The sequence below is a fragment of the Poecile atricapillus genome, chromosome 3, assembly GCF_030490865.1.
Source record: "Poecile atricapillus isolate bPoeAtr1 chromosome 3, bPoeAtr1.hap1, whole genome shotgun sequence".
Lineage (NCBI taxonomy): Eukaryota > Metazoa > Chordata > Aves > Passeriformes > Paridae > Poecile > Poecile atricapillus.
The window spans coordinates 28035297-28059260 of record NC_081251.1 but is presented as its reverse complement, the minus strand read 5'-3'; positions in this window follow the sequence as shown (position 1 = coordinate 28059260).

Genomic DNA, 23964 nt, shown 5'->3' with positions numbered 1-23964 from the left:
ATTTGATGTGAGGATCTGTGAAATTATTGATAACTGGGAAATACATGAATAATAAACAGGCTACCTCTACCCCTTACCAAGTGACCTGCTCACCCTGCCACTGCCTGCTAAATCTGAAGGTCTGAATCAATGGTCTGTCCAAAATCTTTATCCAGAAGGCAGATTTCTTGATAGATAACATTCTTCCTGGCCTTTGAGGTCTCTTTAGAGTACATTTTATGAATTTAATGCAAGCACATACGGATAGGATTTGAGTATTCACAAAGCTGTCAAGTTCTCACTGGTGTCTCTAAAATGTTTATGGGGCTTGCACAAAGTAAACTAAACTTACCCAGTAATGCTGCAAGAACCATGCTAACTGCAGTCACTCTGCCCTCTCAGACATATCTGCCACAGGGTGTGTCATCATGCTTTACTCACATTAAACCTGTTTTTCAGCTTCATTCATGAGTTAGGTTAAGCTTAACAGAGCTGTACTCCTAACAGTCCCAAAGCTGTTTCAAATGAGGTCAATGCAAGCTAATATCTCTGCACAATGCTCACAAATTTCAGAAATTTGAAAATTTCAGAGCCAAATTCATTGAAAATCACTGCGACATTGATCAAGAATCATGCAGCCCTTTCAAAAATTAAACTTACTTTCTGTTTGCCTGTTGTTCAGGATGAGAATAAGAAGCTTCTGATCTGTTGGAATATTTTGGTCAACTTTTGTACAGAAAAATTTCAGCAGCATCAGCAAAATTCAACACGAGAAGCAAAAAAATCTTTCTTTTATAAGCATTTTATGCCACAAGACAAGCAAGATTGGTCAATGATTTACATTAAAACTGAAATGGAAACGGTTTCCAATCCATTTTATTACTGAGACAACAGTTGCTCTGATGAAGTCAGTAACACTGAACAATCCCTCCACAGGCAATAAACCTGAACTAGGGATTTATGGGGCTTTAATTTTTTTATTCAGTAGAATTTATTTTCTTCTATTTTTTTTCCCTAGAAAATAGATCTACAATAATTTTCAGAAATGGGAATTTTGCAATTTGATACAAGTACTGATAGATTGTTCCATAGCGAATTCTATTTCTTCTTTCAGTTTGTAAACATGAAAAATAATTTAGCTGATTGGGTTCTCTGGGTGTGTCGTGGTTTTAAACCAGTAACTAAAAAAAATTACTTATTTCTTGTTGTGAGATATGGATTAGAGCAAGAGCAAAACAGGCTTAAAACTTAAAAAGGAATAAAGAAAGTTTATTAACAAACGACAAGAATAAGAACACCAGAATAAACCTCCAGAAAACCCTTTTTATCCCCTACTACCCACCATTCCCTTGTTCACATGACAACAGAGACAAAAACTTTGGAACTTTGGTGTTTAAAACAGTCCCAATTCTTGCTAGTGTCCTTTCATCAGTCTTTGTAGAGAAATAGAAGTCTCTTTCTGCTAATTTATGGAGTTTCTCACAAGGAAAACTATTTCTGTTATAGTTTTCTATTTCCCTGATGTCAGCTGCCCAGAAAATGCTGTCATCAGAGCTCACTCCTCCCATTTCACATCACTCTGAGGTGTGTTATGGGCCAATGAGTCTAGGGATGTCATTTTAAGGATGAGTTATTAAAAGGCAAAAGTTCTCTTCATCTGTCTCTGTGAGCTCCACTGGAAAACAGTTTTTCTCATTGCCCCCCCAAGGCTTCAAATTTTCGCTTCACTGTTCCAGCACTCCACTGTATTACAATTACTCTACTTTTTACTCAAAATCCACACTTTGAACACTCTATTCCTCCCTATATACTCTATCATGAATTAAAGGAGTTTTTTCAGGACCTTATTGTCCATCTCCATAGCTTTAACAGAAAAATATTTCAGCTTATAAAGCATCTCCTTATTCTCTACCTTTTCTGAAGCTTCTTTACTGTCTTTGATAGTTTTATAAAGTCTCTTTACATGTTGATTACTCTCTTTTTCTCTCTCTGGATAAAAGGATTAATCTGCAAGTCTTATCTAGGTAATGAAAAGGTTAAAATCTTGCCCAGGCTTTTGAAGATGCTTCTGTGATCTCTGCAGGAGCAGCAGCTGGAGCTGTCTGCGATGGAAGATTCTTCATGGCTGCTCTGCAGAGTGCGGTCACTGTCTCTGCCTGCCACACGTCCAGAACTTTTTTCCTTTCTTTACTCAGCAGTTTCTGGTGAATTCAGTCACAGCAAAAACTGCAGCCGAGCCAGGGACCGGCCTGGCCCGGCCAGAGCCCGGGGCAAGCCCCGCAGGCTCCATCTCCCGGCCCGGAGCCGCTGGGCCCAGCCCAGCCCCTGCCCAGGCCGCATGGGCTGGGCAGGGAACGGGAGGCCAGCTGGAGCTCTGTTACCTTTCACAGCCAGGAAACAAAGAGAACAAGAGTGCTCTGACTTTACATCTTAAGGAGGTGTTTACAAGTTGACTTCACTTTTTAATGGTTAAAACTGCTGTCAATTCTTAGAAATGACCGATAATTGGTCATGAGAAAAGACTCCCATAAGTCACCACATCTTCAACTTCCTTAGCTCCCAAAGCTATCTTAAAGGTAAAGTCACCCCATGACAGGGTGACAGTCTCCCCTCAAAATGATTCTTTTTGTTGCAAAATACGTGTTTATTTACTTAAATGTTATCAAAAACTGTGGTTTAAAAATCTTTTTAACATATTATTACTATTATTATTATCCAAGGTTCACAACAGTTTTGTATTTAAAAGAAACTTAGTCAACAATTATCTGACACATGTAATGAAATAAAATGTACTCACACAAAAAGATACTTAAATAATAAGTAACAATAAAGTGAAAATGCGAGATCATTTTTTTAATTTGCTCATTTGGTTTATCACTAAAGAAAAAGTATTTTTTGTATGCACCAAGTCTCTTTGAAAATTGATATCTGTACTACTTTGGATAAACCATAAATCTGTTAATGCATAGATAATATATATAAATTTATGAATGCTACTAGTTTATATCAGAGTTGTGGAACTCACTGTTTAAAGTTTCACATTCTGAACACTGAATAAGCCTTTGGAATACAATGTCAAATAATAATGCAGTTTGTTTTTTAATCAACAGTATTAAATCTCCTCCCCTTTTCCCTTTCTATCTCACAGCAAATTTTAGTAAAGAAATCATAGATGATAATGTGGCAAAATCCAAAGTTCATGTTAAATTACGATTAGTTTAAGGTGCCTCTAGGCTAAACCCACTCATTATTGAGAGAGTGGAAATGATTACTCTCAAAATTAACATTTAAGGCTCAGGATAGGTTATTGGTATTCTGTTTTTCAGTGGCATCTCTGAGATCTGAAATCAAATCCTGCCTTTCCTCAATGGCACAATGGTACAATGGTACAATGGCAACTAAGATGTGATAATTTTATTCATTTTGGTAGTGACTTAAGAATAACTGAATGGTCATTTGTAAAATACTGTAGCTTTAAAAAAAAATAGCTTAGGCTTGAGATGTCCTTCTGTTTTTCTGGAAAATTGGTGACATTTTTTTTTACTGTGGGAAACTTGATATCATCTTTTTTTAGAAGACAATACATGGGGAAATACTTCTCAATTTAGGCACAACTACATGTTTTGATGGACTTTAAAAAAATGTTGAAAGCTGCATGAGGTCTTCACTTTTGACAGCAGGCCTATAAAAGACTACAACTCAGATATCAAAATAAGTGTAGTTCTTATAAAGGCGATATATCTGATATTTTATTTAAATATTGGTCAGTTAATGAACCACTGCACCCAGAACTTTAACCACAAAAGAATGTCTAAAGGTTGATAACTAAATTCAAGCTGTAGCTCTTCACAGCCATAGCTAAGTTGCCACCTGTTCCTGAAAGCTCCTGAGATAAATAGATGTCATTTTCTTTTTCCAAAACTTTGTATCCTGATATGCTTGAAAGACTTCAGTTTTTACAACATTAGACAGTCCATGTTTTTTTTGATATTTAAACTTTCCCATCAAACACAAGGTAGATATGATGTCCCCTTTAAAAAATATCTCAATAAGTCAGGAAAAGATTAATTTAGCTAAATTGAAGATAGCTCAGACCAAAGATTAATTTTCTCTAGTGTCCAAAGAGATCCAAGTCCTTATCTATCATCTGAGCATGACAGCGTCCTACCTCCCAACACATTGTAGACAGCAGTTAAACATAATTTCTAGAAACTCCATGTCTTTAGAAATGCTGCAGTAAGGGGAAAATGAAATTTTTAAGACAGCAGTGTTTTGGGGTGTCAGTAAAATGTATTCGGGGAACCAGCTCTGTGTTTTGATCCTCTCAAAATTTCTGAGTAGAATGTAATTACGTAATTTCTTAAAAAAATTAATTCTAATTAGTCAACCAAAATTAATTACTATACACCGCCAAGTGTCATATTTATTAATGGACAGTTTGTTTTGATATGTCAGTGGTACTTTTCTTTAAATCCTATTCTCATTTCCAGGCAGGGCTACTCTAGAAGGTATTATATTAATAATACATTTAACAAGGGGAAATATTTTTTTCTCTGGTGACAAATGCTGAAATGCTGTGATGCTCAGAATATTGATACCAACCACTTGTGGTTTTATTATTTCAAAGGATATAAAAAAGCCAGCTAAAAGATGACATTCTACTGCGTTGAATGCTGTATAAGAATGTCAATTAACTATGAAAAGTATAGGATTTTCATTTCTATCTCTAGTACCAGATTCTTGCATATGCAGTGGTTTTAATGTTTGAAGTCCCTATTATTTAGTCTGGGAAATGCACTTTTCTTTAACTTTTAGTTGATACCACCAACAAGCTTGGGCAAATCCAGGACTGTTTAAAGTGACAATGTGATTTTGATTTTATACTTTCTGTAATAAAACAAAGTTTTTATTTAAATGGAAAATAATGAAGATTTTAAATATCATGTAAACTTTTTTTTTTAAATATCGTGCAAAATCTTTTCAGGGAATTATGAATAGTATCCAAACTAACCACAGATGAAGCTCTCTACATTTAAATATTAAACATAGAGTCAATAGAGGTATTAATAGAGGGAAACTTAAAAACCCTGGCTTGACTCTCTAAAATGTATCATTGAAAACAAACTCAGTGAAATAAAGATAAAAAAAGCTCAGGGTGCTTTATTTATTTTGGGATTTTTTTTAGATCTGTTGTACATATTAATTATAAATTAGAGACACAGATCTGAAATGAAGGATATAAATGTTTAAGAAGTCACAAATAATTGAAGTCCTTTAGGACTTCATCTTTCTTTAAAAGGATTCTGTTTCGCATTTTCTTTTGGAATGCTGAATTCTTGGACTCACAAGAAGGTTCTTTATAATGCAGGCATGTGACTTCTGTTCAGATCTGACTGACAAGATCTAATCGGCCTGGGTTGTTATTATCAGAAATATTTTAATAATAGCTTTATAGTTGATTTACTTGATTTAGGGAATTTATCTAAAGTAATGTCAAAAAATAAAATAACAACTATTGAGCATTTACTGGATTTATTATTAATAAATTAATTTCCTTGCCACTCAGGTATAGATCAAACAGATGGTTGAATCTAATGGTTTTCTGTTACAGTTTTATCCCCAAAGTAATTTATAAATTCTCTTTTGCTCCTTACTTGTTCATCTGACCAGAAACAGATGCACATACTTGAATATATACAGGTGTTTGCATGAGAAATCAAGCTACCTAATAGAGAAAGTATAAATTACTTAAATAGAAGAAGCATCTGTTTGCTAGTTCTATCTAGTCTAAAGGTCCTCCTCCTTCTGCAACTTTATGCATATATTAGCAATTTCTACACAGCAGTGAATTGAAATCATTCATGCTATGTATAAGCAAGGTTGTCTATTTTGGCAGAGTCATAAGAAAGTTAATTTAAAATAAAATAGAGATTCAAAATATTACATTCATCTAAAAATAGAAGGACAATTTCTCTATCTTAAACAAATATAACTAGATATACATTTGTAATAAAATTTAATAATTTTTAAAATTTTGTTTCTTTAGTTATAACTTTTCACCAGCCTAAATAGCACCTCCTAAGCCAATGGGGGGGCTGGGGGGGGGAATTCTTGGAATGATGGAAGATCAGACTTTGCAGTATCTTCTAGAAAAGGCTTGTCCTTTGAAGCATTTTCTCTATAATATTAATCACTGCTATTCTTGTAATATGATGAAAGTAAGTCATTGGTTTTTATCTTACAAAGGCATAAGGGAGATCTTTGGCATAAAGGGAGTGTGAAAGTGTACAGTAGAAACAAAATTTTGTTCTAAACAATTTTGAAGAGAACTATAACAGGACCAAACAGTTTTAGAGGAATAAAATGGGTTAATAAAATGATTGCTTAAAGTAGAAAAAATAAAGGGAAAGCATTGTGTCTGTTCAGAGGGAAGTGGGGGATGTTGCTAGATATGGGAAAAGAGACATGGTTAGTCAGTGATTTTTATGAGCTGCTTTTTTATACTTGCACACTCTTATTTCATGAAATGGAATATTTTCTTCCCTCAGGGATGAAAGCATTTTATATTTGTTGATGTTCTGCCTTTAACTTTGCAGCCAAAACCAACATTTTCTAATGGTAATGTATTTCTATTTAAAAGACATTTGCAGTAAAAAGTTGATTCTGGTCTGCTCATGTGCAATCCAGTCATTCTGTAATTGCTTCTATAGGCAATATAGCTATAGGCAAGTTGTCAGTGTTTATGTTTAAGATACAAATCCTGGTTATAAGGAATTTTTCCATTGGGATAAACAATAGCCTGGAGAAAAAAGCAAGAGAAGGAAACCATATTTCTAAAAAATTAAATAAAAATGGAAAGACAAAATCTAGTACAAAAAGCCGTAAGGCATTTGCAGTTGGCTCTTACTACGAAATCAACGGATATTGTGTGTAGTCATACACCCACACGCACTTAAACACCCTTGCATATATATTAAGGTTTCTCTTGCCTTACAGTAGGAGATTTTTAAAAGAAGAAATATACAAAAATACTAAAGAAACAGAACTTGGTTAAGCTGTTTAAAATCAAATTCTTTAAATCTATTTGATTCACTTCACTAACAGCCCTGAGATTTGCCTTAAACCTATCTGTTTGGTAGAAAAACAAGAAGAAACATACATTTCCAAGTTTTTTTTTAAGTCTGGATTTATTACAGTTCAGTCACATGGCTCTTTATTTCTGTTTTAAGGGATAGCCCTATATCAAATCAAAACAGTACCCAATGTTTCTAGCTAAAAAGAAAGCAAAGCCTAATCTGATGGGCCATGAAAACCTTTGCAGTGAGGAGTGAATACATGTATATTCACTGGCAGTCTGAAGGAATAAAGATTTATTCTGATTGCTTGATGTAAAACTAGGTGTCCATGTTTCAAAAGGAGCAAAGTTAAAAGGGACCACAGGGGGTCATCTGGTCCAACCTTGCTTCTCAGGCAGAGCTTCATCATAGAGCACATGGCACCTATGTGTCCAGAGGGTTCTTGAGTATCTCCAGTGAGGGAGACTTCACAACCTCCCTGGGAAATCTGTTCCAGTGCTCAATCACCCACACAGTAAAGTTCTTCCTCATGTTCAGGTGGAACTTCATGTGCAACAGTTTCTACCTATTGCTTGGCACCACCAAGAACGGTTTGGCTTCATCCTTCTGAAAGTCTCCCATTAGATACTCACACACGTTGATGAGGTTCCCTCCCAGTTGTCTCTTCTCAAGGCTGAACAGGCTCCCTCAGCCTGTCCTTGTAAGATAGATGCTCCAAGCCCTTAATCATCTTTGTTGCTCTCCACTGGACCTGTTCCAGGAGCTCCATGTCTCACTTGTACTGAGGAGCCCAGAACTGGACACAGTGCTCCAGATGTGGCCTCACCACGGCTGAGTAGAGGGGCAGGATCACATCCCTGGACTTGCTGGTAATGCTGTTCTTAAAACATCCCAGGATAACATTGATGTTCTTGGCCACAAGGACACTGCTGGCTCATGGACAGTTTATTGCCTGCCTTTGTACACACAGTCATCACCAGTTTTGCTTTTTTGGTGTTACCTGGCATTTGGCAAGTGTCAAAACACCTTCCCCCAACTCCTGCTTAGTTCTTGGCCTTAAATTCACTCACAATTTTCTCTACCTCCTACCCACCCAGCAATGCAGAGGTACTGGAGTTGGCATCAGTTTGTCATATATTGTTTCTGCCCCTCCTTAGAGGGAGGATTCCTCAGATTCTTCCCCTGCTCCCCTGTAGGGTCTCTTCCATTGGAGATAATCCTCCATTAACTTCTCCATGGGATGCAGTTCTTCACAAACTGATTCAGCATGGGACCTTTCCACAGGGTTCAGTCCTTCAGGAACAGATTGGTCCAGCATGGGTCCCCTGTGGGGTTGCGGGTCCTTCCAGCAAACCTGCTTCAGCATGAGCTCTGCTCCCCAGAGGTCCAAAGGTTCTGCTTTGGGCCTGCTCAAGTGCAGCCTTCTCACAGCCACAGCCTCCTTCAGGAACCATCTCCTCTGGTGTGTGGTCATCTATGGGCTGCAGGTGCATCTCTGCTCCAGCATGGACCTCCATGAGCTGCAGGGGCACAGCTGCTTCACCACGTGGAAATATGAAAGATTAATGTCTCAAACAATTGGCCAATTGCAAAAGCAGCATGTGCTTTGCTGAGGTCAGGTTTGTACCCTCCAACCAAAGGAGGGAAGGAGAGTTCTTAGGTGTATGATGAGAAAACCTCTTACCTCATAAGAACAGCCCTGGTGCAGAAGAGCTGCACACCCACCACCAGAGGATGACAACAAACAATGCTTTGCTTAGCAGCAAGCTGAGTTTTGAGTCAGAGGGATGAGAAGGCTGATAAGAAGCAGATCCTGCAGAGATGGGATAATGACTTTTACTATGCTAATATTCTCCCTTACACAATTGGCTCAGGTGTAAAACTCCCCTTTCCCCCAGGGAAAGTATCGGGACATTCACATGTTGGCCTGAAAATGGTCGTCCTTTCTGTTGGGCCATAACTGGTTCAACTAGGCTGCTGTGACTGTGGTCATATCCGGCCGGGAGATGGGGCCTGCGGGGCTTGTCCCGGGCTCTGGCCGGGCCAGGCCGGTCCCTGGCTGGGCTGCAGTTTTTGCTGTGACTGAATTCACCAGAAACTGTCGAGTAAGGAAAGAAAAAGCTCTGGACCTGCGGCAGGCTGAGACAGCGACCACACTCTCCAGAGCAGCCATGAAGAATCTTCCATCGCAGACAGCTCCAGCTGCTGCTCCAGCAGAGATCCCAGAAGCATCTACAAAACCTGGGCAAGATTTTAACCCTTTCATTACCCAGATGAGACTTGCAAATTAATCCTTTTTTCCAGAGAGTGAAAGAGAGAGTAATCAACATGTAAAGAGACTTTATAAACTATCAGAGACAATAAAGAAAATAATTAAGCTTCAGAAGAGGTAGAAAATAAGGAGATGCTTTAATTAAGTTGAAATATTTTTCTGTTAAAATTATGGAGATGGACAATAGTGTTCTGTTGTGGTAGAGTTGTTAGAATGTTGTTAAGTTAGTTTATGTTAGTAGTGGATAGCTTGAAATGTATCTTTTCCCGTCTTTTAGTTGTGATTTTCCCCCAGCTTCTCTTTCTCCTAATTGTTTACCTGGCGTCAAGTTACCATGGTTATTGAAGTTTCTCTCCTCAGCCCCACAGCGAGAGGCCGGATAGAGTAAAGAGAGGACCCTGCTGGCATTTCCAGCTGCTTGAAGTTTCTTTAGCCCAGGAAAGCACGGGGTTGGGAGAAGAGAGACCCTTCTTTCCAACACGGAAGTTTCTAACTCTGTTTTTCCTGTCCCAGAATGCCTCTGAGCTATGGAAGCTGAGAGGGCATGCTTACCTTGCCTTCCCTTTCTTTCCCCCCTGTGTTGCCAGGAAACCAAGCCCCCCCTCTCTCCCCCTCTGCCCCTCTGTGGAGAATACTCCTACACCTTTGTGGGCATTTGAAGAAGTTGGTGTCTGTTATTTCTTATCTTGGTATGTGTAACCTTGATTTGTAGAAAGTTTGTAAGATGTACTAACTGAGAAAAATAATTGGTTCTTTCTCTGATGTTCCCTCCCTCCGAGAAACCCTGTTAAAAGAAACCCCCCCAGACCCCAAATCCTTGGTCTCTCGTCCTTTGAATTCCCCTTCACAGAAATAAACTGTGGAATGCAAACCAGAGAGAGAGAGTCCCCCCCTGATTTCTTTACTTGCGCTATAGACTTGAATTCTTGAAAAAAATCAGTGAACCCCACAAACATATGCTGGCTTGAAACCCGAGTGAAGAGAAACCTCATCACTGAGCTAGCTGGGCCACACTCGAGAAGATCGAGTCAGTGTTCTGAAAAAAAAACTCCTTTAATTCATGACAGAGTATATTGGGAGGAATAGAGTAATTCAATGTGTGGATTTTGAGCAAAAAGTGAAGTGATTGTGATACAGTGAGGTGCTGGAACAGAGGGGGAGAAGTAATAGTTGAAGATTTGTAGCTTTGTAGAGGCAAAGAGAAAACTTCTGTTTCCAAAGAGGCTCACAGAGACAGGTGAAGAGAACTTTTGCCTTTGAATAAGTCATCCTTAAAAATGACATCTCTAGACTCATTTGACCCATAACACATCTCAGAATGATGTGAAATGAGAGGAGACAACTGATGGCAGATTTTTTTTTCCGGGCAGCTGGCATCAGAGAAATAGAAAGCTATAAAAGAAATAGTTTTCTTGTGAAAAACTCAATAGATTAGCAGAAGAAGACTTCTGTTTCTCTACAAAAACTGATGGAAAGACTCTATCAGGAATTGGGACTGTTGTAAACACCAAAGTTTTTTTGTCTCTATGTTGTCATGTGAACAAGAAAATGGTTGAGTAGTGGGGGATAAAAAGGTTTTCTGGAGGTTTTATTCTGGTTTTCTTATTCTTGTAGTTTTATTAATAAACTTCCTTTGTTCCTTTTAAGTTTTAAGCCTGTTTTACTCTTGTTCTAATCCATATCTCACAGCAAGAAATAAGTAAATTTTCTAGTGATTTTTTTAGTTGCTGCTTTAAAACCACAACAATCTTCTACTAAACTGTCAGGGGGGTTTCTGCAGTGAGTTGCAGGCAACCCAATCTAATTCTTGTTAAATTCACTGATATTATCCCCACATAATTTAATGGAATTCCAACTTAGCCCTGAATTTTTAGCAAAAACTGTACGTAAGTTGTGTTTACACAGGATATGTTACTTCAAAACTGTTAGATCTAAACTTTACCTTCATTTAGAAGCTGTATTAGGATCATAGTTAGAAACCAAGGCACAAACTAATGAGATAGATTTGTGAATTCTTGAAAGGCATGAAAACAGAAAGCATTAGAATAAAAAAATATTTTGTTTGCTTTTTGTTTCATTTGAAAGGAACATCCAGGGATGACACTGTGTTCTTACAAAAGACTGCATCAAAAGTATTCAATGCTTTTTTCTTCATAGTATATCTAATAAAATTTACATGTATTTTAAGGATTTGTAATCTTTACATAGGTATTGAGAACACAGAAAAAGCAAATGGAAAGTTTGTAGGATTTTGTAAGCAAGTTTAAAGGAGCAATAAAAACATCAGTAGTGAGAAATGTTTACTAAGTTCTTCATCTTTATATAGTTCAGTATTTCTTTTTGCAAGACAGCAAGAAAATATTCTCATTACTACAGTCCTGCTCTTTTCCCCAAATTCTTTTTACATGGTTTCCTTAAGAGTCTTCAACAACATGAAGGAATTAATTCTTCAAATCAAACATTCACAAGGAAACAATCTTCAAGGAGCTTTTCCCAGAAACTTTCTAATTACTTCCTACTCCTATGACATGTTAACAGCAGTTAACTTTTTTCCTTGAGAAAATTCTATTGTAATAAGGGGTAGAGGGTTTGAAGTGAGGGGAAGAAGCTTTGTCAAGGAGTAACTTCTCTGGAAGACCTTTAGCTAGCATATTTGTCAGGTTCAGGGTGAATTCCTGATCAGAAGCAGTGAGAGGCTTATTCTTTCATTGGTAACTGATTAATGTAGTAAAACAGCATTTAGTCACTATTACATGTCAGTCAGACATTCAACATTGCAGGTATGTTACCCTACAAAACAGGGTATTTAGTGTTCTTAACTCCTATAGCTACAGATCACAGGGAATATAAATGAAATATAGCAGAACTCACACAGAACAAGACACAACATAGTTCAATGGATATGATTTTGTGTTTAATATGATATGGCTAAATATACATGCCTACAGTTAAAGACTAAGGCTAGCTAACCTAATACCATTCTGAGCTTTTGTGCTAATGTCTTTCTGCATGATTCTGCATTCATTGTGTGACAGAGAAGTTTGAGAGTTTGTTGCATTTGATAGGAACAATTTGCCTTGGATTTGTTTATTAATAAAAGTATTTTCAACACACATTACTAACAAAACAAACTGGCAAATTGAGATGTGCCATAGCCTCCTTTTGTTTGGATCTAATTTTTAATTCTTAAAAACAATCAAGAGGTCTGAACATGGAAGTCGAAATCACTAGAAATTCAAATTTCAGAGGTAGAATACTCTCATTCTTCTAGCATATTTAGCTGAAAAAATATTAAAAAAAAAAAAAATTACCAAAAAAAGCCAAAACAAGACAAAATGAAACAAAACTGCTTGCTTTAAATTCATATAAGAGCAATAAATAAACTTGAACACTCATAAACACTTGACCCAAAAACTGAAAAAATTGTGATAACAGTTGTATTCTTGAATCGAAACTACACACAAAAATCCTTCTAAATGGCACATGAATCATTTTCAACTTCATCTTACCAGGCTTTCCACAATGGATGCAGCTTTCTAACAACTGTCTAAATTTGCATACAGAGCTGATAAATGCTGGCAACAGTTTCAATATGTGCTGAAGCTTCTGGCTGACCTCACACCACAAGGATCATAACTAACCTTTTCTATCACTCTGGAAAAGTTGGAGGGCCAGTCCTCAGCCCTGTATATGTGTAATGACCCAGATGCTCCTCACCTACTGTTTAAAGACACCTCAGAGTAACACTCTCCAGGTTGATAAACCACCACTTTCTACACACACCATACCTGTTTGGTTGCTCTCTGCCTTCAGAACCCAGCACCCGGGCCTTGGCTCTGAGCTTTGACAGTGAAATGCTTGAGTTTTCATGTGAGAACAACCGTCAGTATCCTCCTGACTGCTGTTTTCACAAAATACTAAATTTTGTACCTTAATAATATTGGAAATATTGGAAGGCATCTCTGAAGTTCACCCAGTACAACTTTGTGCTCAATGCTGACTTCAATGATACATTGAGTTTCTCAGACACTTAACCAGGCAAGTTTTCACAATTTCTAAATCTGAGGATTTCATAAAATCTTGGATGACTTTTAGCACCATCATTTAAATGCATTGGAACTTTACTAGTTTAAGATAGGTCAAAAGAAGAAAACATTGTTGGAAGTTGCCAAAAAATATAGTGAACTTCTTTAGGAAGGGTAAGGACAATTTTTGAAACTACATCTTATGGAAAACCTATTTTATTCTCTGCTCTTTATATGAACCCACAGTAAAAGAATATAGTGCAAACAAACAGCCAAACAAAACAATTAGTAGGACTGAAAAATAACATAAACTATGCATCTTAATTTTATGGAGAAATAGAAATAAAATATATTTTAATATTTTATGGGTTTTTAGAAGCAAAATAACAGACAAGCAAAAACAAAAATAGAAACAAAACAAAAGCAAAACAAACAAACAAACAAAAAACACAAAACAACAACAACAACAAAAACTCCAAGCAAACAAATGTTGGGTGAACACAAAAATTAAAATTGATAAAATACCATAGACTAGATTTAAATAGAAGAAATCTGAGTTTTAGAAACTATAGATTAGAGAAAGTATTTGTTTGAATATATTGTTTTAGCATTCTTGAGGGCCTGATTAGCAGATTATTTTTTTATATAGAGGAAGCTGACAACTGTATTAGAAATTGCTACAATGAAACAAACCTGTTTTCTCCAGTTAAGACAAAAGTTCTGGTTCTTGTTTGTCATGGTTTTCAGATATTGGAGAAGATCTACTAAGTCCCTTTCAATTTTCCATTTCTTCCCTGAGCTGCAATTTGTATTTAAGAAAATGCTTTTTCTCTGCATAAGGCTCTTACTTTTGTAATGGACCATCATAACTAGACGAGACATAATATGTTAATAAACAATCAGAATAAAATAAATAAGAGATTACTACATCACAGACAATTATTTAGTGGTATTCTTCACTCCAGATATGCCTAAGACCCAGATTTGTCTGTGTCACAAGTGTTGGTCTTTCTAAATTCATTGTTTTCATACCCAGATGAGAATTAAACAATTACTGATTCAAATGAGCATTTCTTTGGAATTTGTACTGCTTCAGCTCTTCGTTATCTTTCAAATCCCTAGTAATACACATATCTGGCTGACAGCTTACAGAATTCTTTTGGGATACACAGAGAAAAGCAGGAAAGGATGATGAGGATTCAATCAACACAGATGCATTAGGATCAGACAGAATACCAGAACTTTCTAAGATCTATCCAGGTGTTCTCAAGTGTTGGCATATAGTGATCTCAGCTATTGACTTTGGAAAGTTATTTCAGATCTTACCCTATTAATCAAATATGAATTGCAGGGGATTACAAAAGAGATACGGAAAAGATTTATAGACTGGCCATTTGGACTTTTATCTACTGAATATTTTCTAACCCTGTGCAAAATCTACCTTTAAAGGTCTCCATAAGATATTACTATCTCCCTACTGCCAAGTGTTTCCTGAGGTTAACTACAAATGTTTCTTTATTTTTTATTAGTTATTTCACTATTCCACAGAATAATCAGTCCCTGTACATCATAACGACATTCAAATATTTTTAGAATGTCATGACCTACTTTGTCATCATCTATCTCTTAAAATTAGTTTTTTTAATCTTTACACAGAAGTCAATATATTTGTCCTGTTTATTCTAGTTACTTTTTATAACATATAAGATTAGGCTAGAAGAAGATTTTACCATTTTCCCATTATTTACTCTAGGCAAATAATATTCCTGGCTGTCACACTAACAAACATTCAAACTTATAGACTCATAGAATCATTTAGGTCAGAAAAGACCTTCAAGGTCATGAAGTTCGACCATGAACCCAGCACCATCAAGCCCACCAATAGACCACACCTCTAAAGGCCGTGTCTACATGTCTTTTAAATACCTTCAGTCATAGTGACTCAACCACTTCCTTAGGAAGCCTTTCCCAATATTTGACAACCCTTCCAGTGAAGAAATTTTTCCTAATATCCAAAGCCCTGGTACAACTTGAAGCCATTACCTCTTGTCCTGTTGCTTGTTACCTGGGAGGCAAGACTGGCACCCAGCTCACTACAACCTCCTTTCAGGTTATCTGGAGAGAGTGATAAAGTCTTCTCTGAGATGCCTCCTCTCCAGGCTAAACAAACCCAGCTTCCTCAGCCACTCCTCATAGAACTTACTCTCTAGAGCCTTCATCAGCTTTGTTGCCTTTCTCTGAACACACTCCAGTACCTCAATGTCCTTGTGGTAGTGAGGGAACTGAACACAGGATTTAAGGTGTGCCCTCACCAGTGCCAAATACAGAGGGACAAAAACTTCTCCAGTCCTGCTGCCCCCACTCTTTTTTGATACAGGACAGGATGCCATTTGTCTTCTTGGCCAATGGGCACACTCTGGATCATGTTCAGCAGGCTGTTGACCAGCAACCCCAGCTCCTTTTCCACCAGACAACCTTCCAGACACTCTTCTCCCAACCTGTAGTGCTGCAGTGCTTGCTGTGACCAAGTGCTAGGACCTGGTACTTGGCCTTTTTGAACTTCATTTTTTTGGCCTTGGCCCATCAATCCAGCCTGTCCAGATCCCTCTGCAGAGCCTTCCTGCCCTCCAGAAGATCAACTCTCCCACCTCCTTGGTATCTTCAGCAAAATGCCTGTCACTGGCCATTTTCCCTTGGATTATGGGTGATTTATTCTGCCACCTGTCCCTCTCTTCTAACTCAGTGGGATCAACACCTGGAGAACAGGTGCTCTCACTATTAAAGACATGCAAAGAGGACAATAAGTACTCCAGCCTTTTCTTCATCCTATGTCACTTTGTTTCAATTTTGCATGTTTAGGTATCAGACTAGAGAAAGATTCATTACAGAAATTCTTGTAGTCTAGTAATACAAGAATATATTGCAGCACAAATCAGCTAAAAGTAGGTCCAACTGAGTGGCTGTCATGGTTTTAAGCTAGTAACAAAAAACTACTTATTTCTTGCTAGAGATATGGATTAAAATAAGAGCAAAACAGGCTTAAAACTTAAAAGGAATAAAGACAGTTTATTAACAAACTACTAGAATAAGAATACCAAAATAAACTTTCAGAGAACCTTTTTACTTTTCACTACTTGATCATTTTTTTGTACACATAACAACATAGAGACAAAAAAATTTAGAATCTTGGTGGTCAAAAACAGTCTCAATTTCTAGAGTCTTTTCATCAGTCTCCGCAGAGAAACAGAAGTCTCTTTCTGCTAATCCATGGAGTTTCTAGAGTCTACTCCTCCCATTGTACACTCTTCCGAGGTGTGCAGGGGTCATTTTAAGTCCTGGGATGCCATTTTTAAGGATAAGTAATTCAAAGGTAGAAATCTTCTTCATTTCTCTCTGTGAGCCCTCCTGGAAAAACAGCCATCTCTCTGGCTCTTTCAAAGCTTCAAAATCTTCACTTCACTCCTAAGTTCCAGCAACTCACAGTTATCACAACTACTTTTTCTAAAGTCCACACTTTGAATACTCTATTCCTCCCATACTCTAGTCATGAATTAAAGGAGTCTTTAAACTACTGTCCATCTCCATAGCTGTAACAGAAAGACTTTTCAGCAACAAGCATCTCCTTTTCTCTCTTTCTTATTTAAACTTAACTCTTGTCTTCACTGGTTTTGGTGGTTTTATGATGTCTTACATGTTAATTGTCTCTCTCTGTCTTTTCTAAGAAAAAGGAGTAATCTGTTTGTTTATTCAGGTAGTAAAAGAATTAAAAGTTTTAAGAAAGCTGCAAAAGTTCATAGTGTCAGGTTTCAGTCTAACAGCAGACCTTGAAAACTAAACAAAAGTGTTAAGCTCGGCTTTTTCTCTCCTCCTCCCCCCCCATCCCTGCGGCCTTGTCCCGGGCCTGGGAGGGGGGGGGAAACCAACACAGAGCTTGTTACCTCTCAAACGCCGGAAACCAGAAAGAGAGGGAGAAAGCTTTGAGTATACTTCTTAAGGGGGTGTTTACAAGTTGAATTCACTTTTTAATGGTCAGATCTGCTGTCAATTCTTGGAAATGGCTGATAATTGGTCAGGAAGAAAAACTCCCATCAGTCACCAGTAGCTTCAACTTCCTCTTTTTTTCACTAGGTCTTAAAGGTGAAGCTAACTCATGACAGTGGCTACAAAAGGAAGACTACTAGAGAAAAAGAACAAAGCAACAGAATTTAAAAGAAAAACAGAGACCTTTCTAACATAAAACCTTATCTTAATGTTAAGCTTGAAAAATAGCCTCCCAAAAACAACACACACACACACACACACACACAAATTCTTCTACTGATAATTTGAAATTGCTGAACAATTCTTCATGAAAATATTTGGAAAGATAGAGCTAGTGAGAAAAAAAAACCCAAACAACAAAACCCAATGCAATTTGCCACAGTAAAATATTAAGATAAAGAAAATAAAGTTGTAAACCCCAGAAACAATTGCAGGAACTGAATGTCTCTATGTAGGAATATGAGGCAAATATTCCATAAACATGGTAACATTCAATGAGAGAAGAAAAGAATCACAAATTAAAACACCAAAAGCAATTTTGGCATTGGCTATGCTTCAGTGAAATTCAAGTCCTGATATGTAAATTATTTATTAAAATCTAGGAATAAATTTGCATGAAGGAAATTATAGTTAAAAACCTTAACTAAATTTCTCAATAAATTCCAGTTCACACAATGTCTTTCATAATGTCTTTGGTTCTAATAGAAAAATGAAAACAAAACTGCAATGTTGTGTGCATTCTCAAACATCCATATCCCCATTTTACTAGCTAATCTTTTATCATTCTTTACAGCCTCAACTAACTGAGTCTATGTTAAGGTGATTATTTTTATTCCATAATCAAATGTCCACCATTCATTTTTGACCCTTCTTTAGACAAAATAAGAAAACTGATTAAATGTTTTTTGCACTCAGGCTTGAAAAATAAGTTCTTAACTATTATAATTCAATAACATAACAGAATGTTTGGAGAAAGTAAAACAATACTTTACATCACCCCAAAAAGAATAGGCAGAATAAAGGACTTAAGGAATCTTTCTATCTTATGATGGTTGTTTTTTGTTTTTTTTTTTTTTTACCTCTAAGGAGTTTAGACTAATATAAAAGGGGTCCTTACAACTTATTCTGAAGTAGCTTTACAAAACCCCATAAAACACTGAGATATATGACTTGCTGCAAAGCTTTCCTTAATGCCAAAGATTCAGTAATTTTTAAGTGGAAAATTTTTAGTCTATTAAATATAATATATATTCCACTAGCTCCTGCATAAACATTCTCTATCATTGTTTATAGACTTTAGTAATCATGATAGAATTTACATGCAGTTCTTGATCTAGTCTTGGAGACATGCTCTAACCAATACTTTCTTAAAAATGAGAATTTTTTATACCCAGTGAGTACTTTCTTCTTACTTTGACTTCTGTTCCTTAGTTCAGTTTTCCCTCTTTGATACAAAAGAAACATTGAAATTCATTTCAGTTCCATAAGGAGAAAATTCAAAAGTATCCTTAAAGAAAAGAGCATTTATAAATAGGAAAATTTGACAAGACACTGATTTTCAGGCCATTTAAAATATGTTTTCCAGGCATTGTAAGTACTTTGCTCATAGACACCTGACTTAATAAAGAGAGAAATCATTCTGGATTGTTAGAGTGTCCCTGAGCAATCCTACAGGATTTTTCTCTGTCAGTGAAAGAACAGGGTCAAACCCAAGGTTCTCCTTACTGCTTTTTTGTGTCCTTCCATTTTCCCTCACTTTAATTCTCTGTAACCTCACCACCATACACTGATGGTCTTCATATATATATATATATATATATTTTTTTTTTTTTTTTTTTTGGAAAGAGATAGTGGGACAGCATGGATTAGTTGCAAAACCAGATAAATAGAAATATATCCATTTTGCAGTTCTACTACTGTATACAGACAATTTCATGTAGCTTCAGAAAATTGTAAGATTTCAGTCTGAGACTAGTAGTCTAATTTAATAAGAAAGAAATTGAATCAACTTTCTCCATTAATGTTATTATTAAAAACCTCTTGGCATTCTCCAAAAGATCACTTCATTATGCTGAAAGTGACATATCATCTATATTTTGAGTAATATTGACTAGAAAGAAGGATTTTTCTTTTAAAAAATTCTCCATAGGAACTAAGAATCATTGAATCATAGAATTCCCTGGGTTGGAAGGGACCTTAAAGATCATCCAACTCCCATCAGGGGCAGGGACATCTCCCACTAGATCAGCTTCCTCAGAGCTCCATCCAACTTGGACTTGAACATTTCCAAGGATGGGACGTCCACAACTTTACTAGGCAACCTGTTCCAGTACCTCACTAGTGTCACAGTAAAGGAATTTTATTATCTAATCTAAATCTATTCTCTTTCAGTTTGAATCCATTCCCCCTTGTCCTGTCACTACATGGTCTTGTAAAAAGTCCCCTTCCATTTTCTTTGTAGATTTTCTTACAGTACTGAAAGGCTGCAATTTAGTCATCCCAAAGTTTTCACTTTTCCAAGCTGAACAAACACAATTCTATCAGCCTTTCCTTATAAGAAAAGTAATAAACTCCATCCCTTTAACCATTTTGCTGGCCCTCCTCTGGACTTGATAATACAGGTCTAGGTGCTGGGGACCTCAGAACTGGAAGCAGCTCTCAGGGTGGGGTCTCACAAGGGCAGAATCCCCTCCCTCACCCTGCTGGTCACGCTGTTTTGGATACAGTCCAGGATAAGTCCGGCTTTCTGGGGTGCAAGGATATGTTGCCAGGTCTTGTCCAGCCTCTCATCCATCAGCACCAGCAAGTTCTTTTTGACAGGGCTGCTCTGGATCTGTTCATACCCCAGCCTACATTGATACCAGTGTTTCTCTGATCCAAGTGCAGCACCTTGTACTTGGTGGCGTTAAACCTCATGAGATTACCATGGGCCCACTGCTGGAGCTTGACCAGGTCCCTCTGGATGGCATGCCATCCTTTGGTTGTGCAAAATGCGCCTCTCAGCTTGGAGTCATTTCACATTTGCTGAAGGAACACTTGATCCCTTCACATATGTCATTAATGACGATATTAAATAACAGTCGTTCCATTGTTACACAAATCCCTGAGGGACACCAATTGTCATTGATATACATTTATGAATGATGTAGGAAAGAACTATGTGGAAGAGAATATATATGCCCTTTAAATAGTTATAATATTATATATATCTTCCATCGTGTTTTCAACATTGGTTTTCTGTTTGCTACCATATCTGTCAGACAACTGTCAGACAAGTTACCTGTAAAAAAAGGTCTCATATTCTTCCAGCAGAAAAGGGTGGAGACTGACTTCCTAAGGACTGGCATTGCTGACCATTTGGAACTTATAACCAAAAAAATCTTCTGAACTTTTCTTATTGCCTATTCCTTCTTATACACTTTTTTATAACTGAGATCCCACAGGGAAGAGGCAAAAAGGAGATTGGTGAGCAGACAAAGTATAAAAGAAGTGTGGAAAGGAAGAAGCATTGACTACAAGGAAGAATAATGGTGATATTCCTGCACATGAAATGGTGTCTATGATCTCACACAAGAAAAAAACAATCTGTGAAAGAGAATAAATGAGGTCATTAAATGAGGTCATCCTCTCATACAAAATCAAGTATGTGCTTCTCTGTCTCTAGGCTTTGGAATGTGACCATGTTTTATTTTTGTTTGTTTTCCACAAGTAATAGAATATTACATTTTGAAACTTTAGTTTCTAGAAGACATCCACCTGTTATAAATAATATACAAGTCAGAGGACAAAATGCTAATATATTAAACTCAGGAAGCTGAAGTTTTTACAGTTCTTTAGGACAAAATTTTTCTTTTGAAGGGCAGATTTTGCTAAAAAGAAATTATGTAATTTTCATAAAAATATCAAATAAGACACAGTAATCATTTATCTTTTCAGGGGGAAATAAAATAACAATGAATTTATATAAATGACTCTGGGTTTGGTCAGAAATTACAGGATAATAAATGAATTATTATATTTGCAAATTGAACTAGGTTTCTGCTTTTACAAAGAGTTTATTTATGGCTATAAGGATGTAGAAAAATTGTGCAGATATATAATTTGATAAGTAACATTGTTGTCAAACTCTATGTATTACACCTATTTTTTTCACAATATCAAAAATTCCATTTCCTGGCTCTCTCGATAATCTAATGTGTTTATGAAGACACTTTAAAATATGGTCTTGGAAGAGCTTGGCCAAAATATGACCAATAGTAACTTTTAAATCATTGCAATTCACAGGGCTGGAAATAGAAACTTCAGGCTGAGTGTCATAGTTCATATTCTGGTCTTCCCCAACCACTGTAATAAAGTTCAAAGTCAAATTGCTTCTATGTATCTTAACCCTATCAAGCCTTAAGACTGAATTCTGTTAATCTTAAGGAAAATAGAAAACATTTTGCAAATATTTTTAAAAAAAGTAGACTACATTAGTCCAAAGAATATTTAATATTCAAAACATTCTGTAAAATGGTTAACAGATTGACTATTGATCTAATTTTTAACCAAATAAATCTGTAAAAGAAAACAATTGGGTAAAAATTGTGCAGCAATCTGTGGCTTTTTTCCTAAACATTTATAAGAACAGTTTATAAAGAACTGAGACTACAAAGTTGTTAACAGCATGTGTCAGTTTTTTAGATTTCTTTATTAAAAAACAACATGCGAGGTAGATCAATCTTTTAAAAAAATGTATGCATTTAAAAAAGCCCTAACATCAAAGACTTATGAGGGGTTTTACATTTTGGTTTGGATTTTCTTTATATAGATGTATATATATACACATATATATGTTTATTTCAAATCATTTAGCTGCATACAATCTGAATAAATAATAAGCATATTTTTAGAATTTAGTGAAAGGTTGACAAAAAATGTTTAGATTTTAATGGAAATTTGCCACATTCCAATAGCAAATGATGAGGCACATTATTAAAAAGATATCTGAAAGATATTTTCTTTAACACATATATAAATATATGCATACATATAAATATACATATATGTTTTTACATACATATATTTATGGTTTTGGAGTGAATTAAATTGTATTTTCAATTTTATTTTTACTTCAAAGGTTCCATACATATATTTTTTTTACTGTCAATTATGTTAATATATTCAATAAGAGGAAATTTACAGTTGTATACTTAAAGGTCTCACAGATTTAAACTGAAGAAAAATATTTTTTGTAGTAGGGGGTCTATATTTTTTTTCTGATTACAACATGTGTCATTTAGCTGTCAAGCCTGCTAGCTGTTCTCAGGGAAATGCCACCTATGTTTTAATTTTAGGAGATCTTCCAGTGTATTTTTTGCTGAAATTATATAAACAAAACAAAAAAAAAATCTATTTTAGAAGGAAATTTAAAAGCTTTGGAAAACATATGGTCATTTAGCCTAGCAAGCCCTTACCCTTTACATTTACTCTATCTCCCATTCCTGGTTTGATATTAAAGAGGTGAAATTCTCATTAGACTTTACAAAACATTTCACTTGCTATTAAAGCATAAAAATTTGCTCTTTTATGAACTCTGAAATTTTCCGTTAAATTTATATTTTATAAATGTAAAGATGCATGTGAAAATATTCTAGTCAATACCAAAGACACCTTTTTGCCTTCAGTGACCACATTTTTTCCTCATTTTATTCTCCACATGTTTCTTGGATAATTTGAGATAATCATGCTTGTGAATACTCTTTTTTTGAAACTACGTAGTTATGCTTACAGAACATTTAATAGCTTGCTGGAGAAATTTTTACTTACAGAGTTGTTTAACATGAACTCAAGATTTAACAAAAAAAATAAATACCATTATCAAGATAAAAAGCCACATCAAGACAGTGAAAAAAATTACTTTGCCTGGTAGCAATCAATGTTAAGCACTCAGAGGTGTAATTCACTTTTGGAGCATTCTCTGAAGACCTTACTGTATCAGTACTTAAAGGGGGCTCTAAAAGTAGAGATTTAACTAAAGCCTGCAGTGACAGGACAAGGGGCAATGGTTTTAAACAGAAAGAGTATAGGTTTAGATTAGATAGAAGGAAGAAATTTTTTACCATGAGGATAGTGAGGCCCTGTAGCATTGCCAAGAGAAGTTGTGCATGCCCCATTCCTGGAAGTATTCAAGTTCAGGTTGGATAGGACTTGGAGCAGAGAGATCTAAGTGGAAGATATCCCTGACCATGACAGAGGTTAAAACTAGATGGTCTTCACAGTCTCTTCCAATTCATAGTTTTCTATGATTTTATGATTCTGATGAGCTTTCTTCTTTCTAGAAAATTGTTTGTACTAAAACACACACATAGGTGGCTGGATTTGCAGTATTCAGTTACTGAGAACTTTCTCTACAGTGCTCACATACATATTTATCCCAAATATCCTGCATAGTTTGAGAATTTTATGTCCGTTTTCACAGCCTCAGCTTTCCCATGTATTTTTGTGTAGCATCACTGTGTGGCTAGGGAAGACTCCCTGAGAGAGGGGAACTTTCTCTACAGTGTTCACATACTTATTTATCCCCTATATC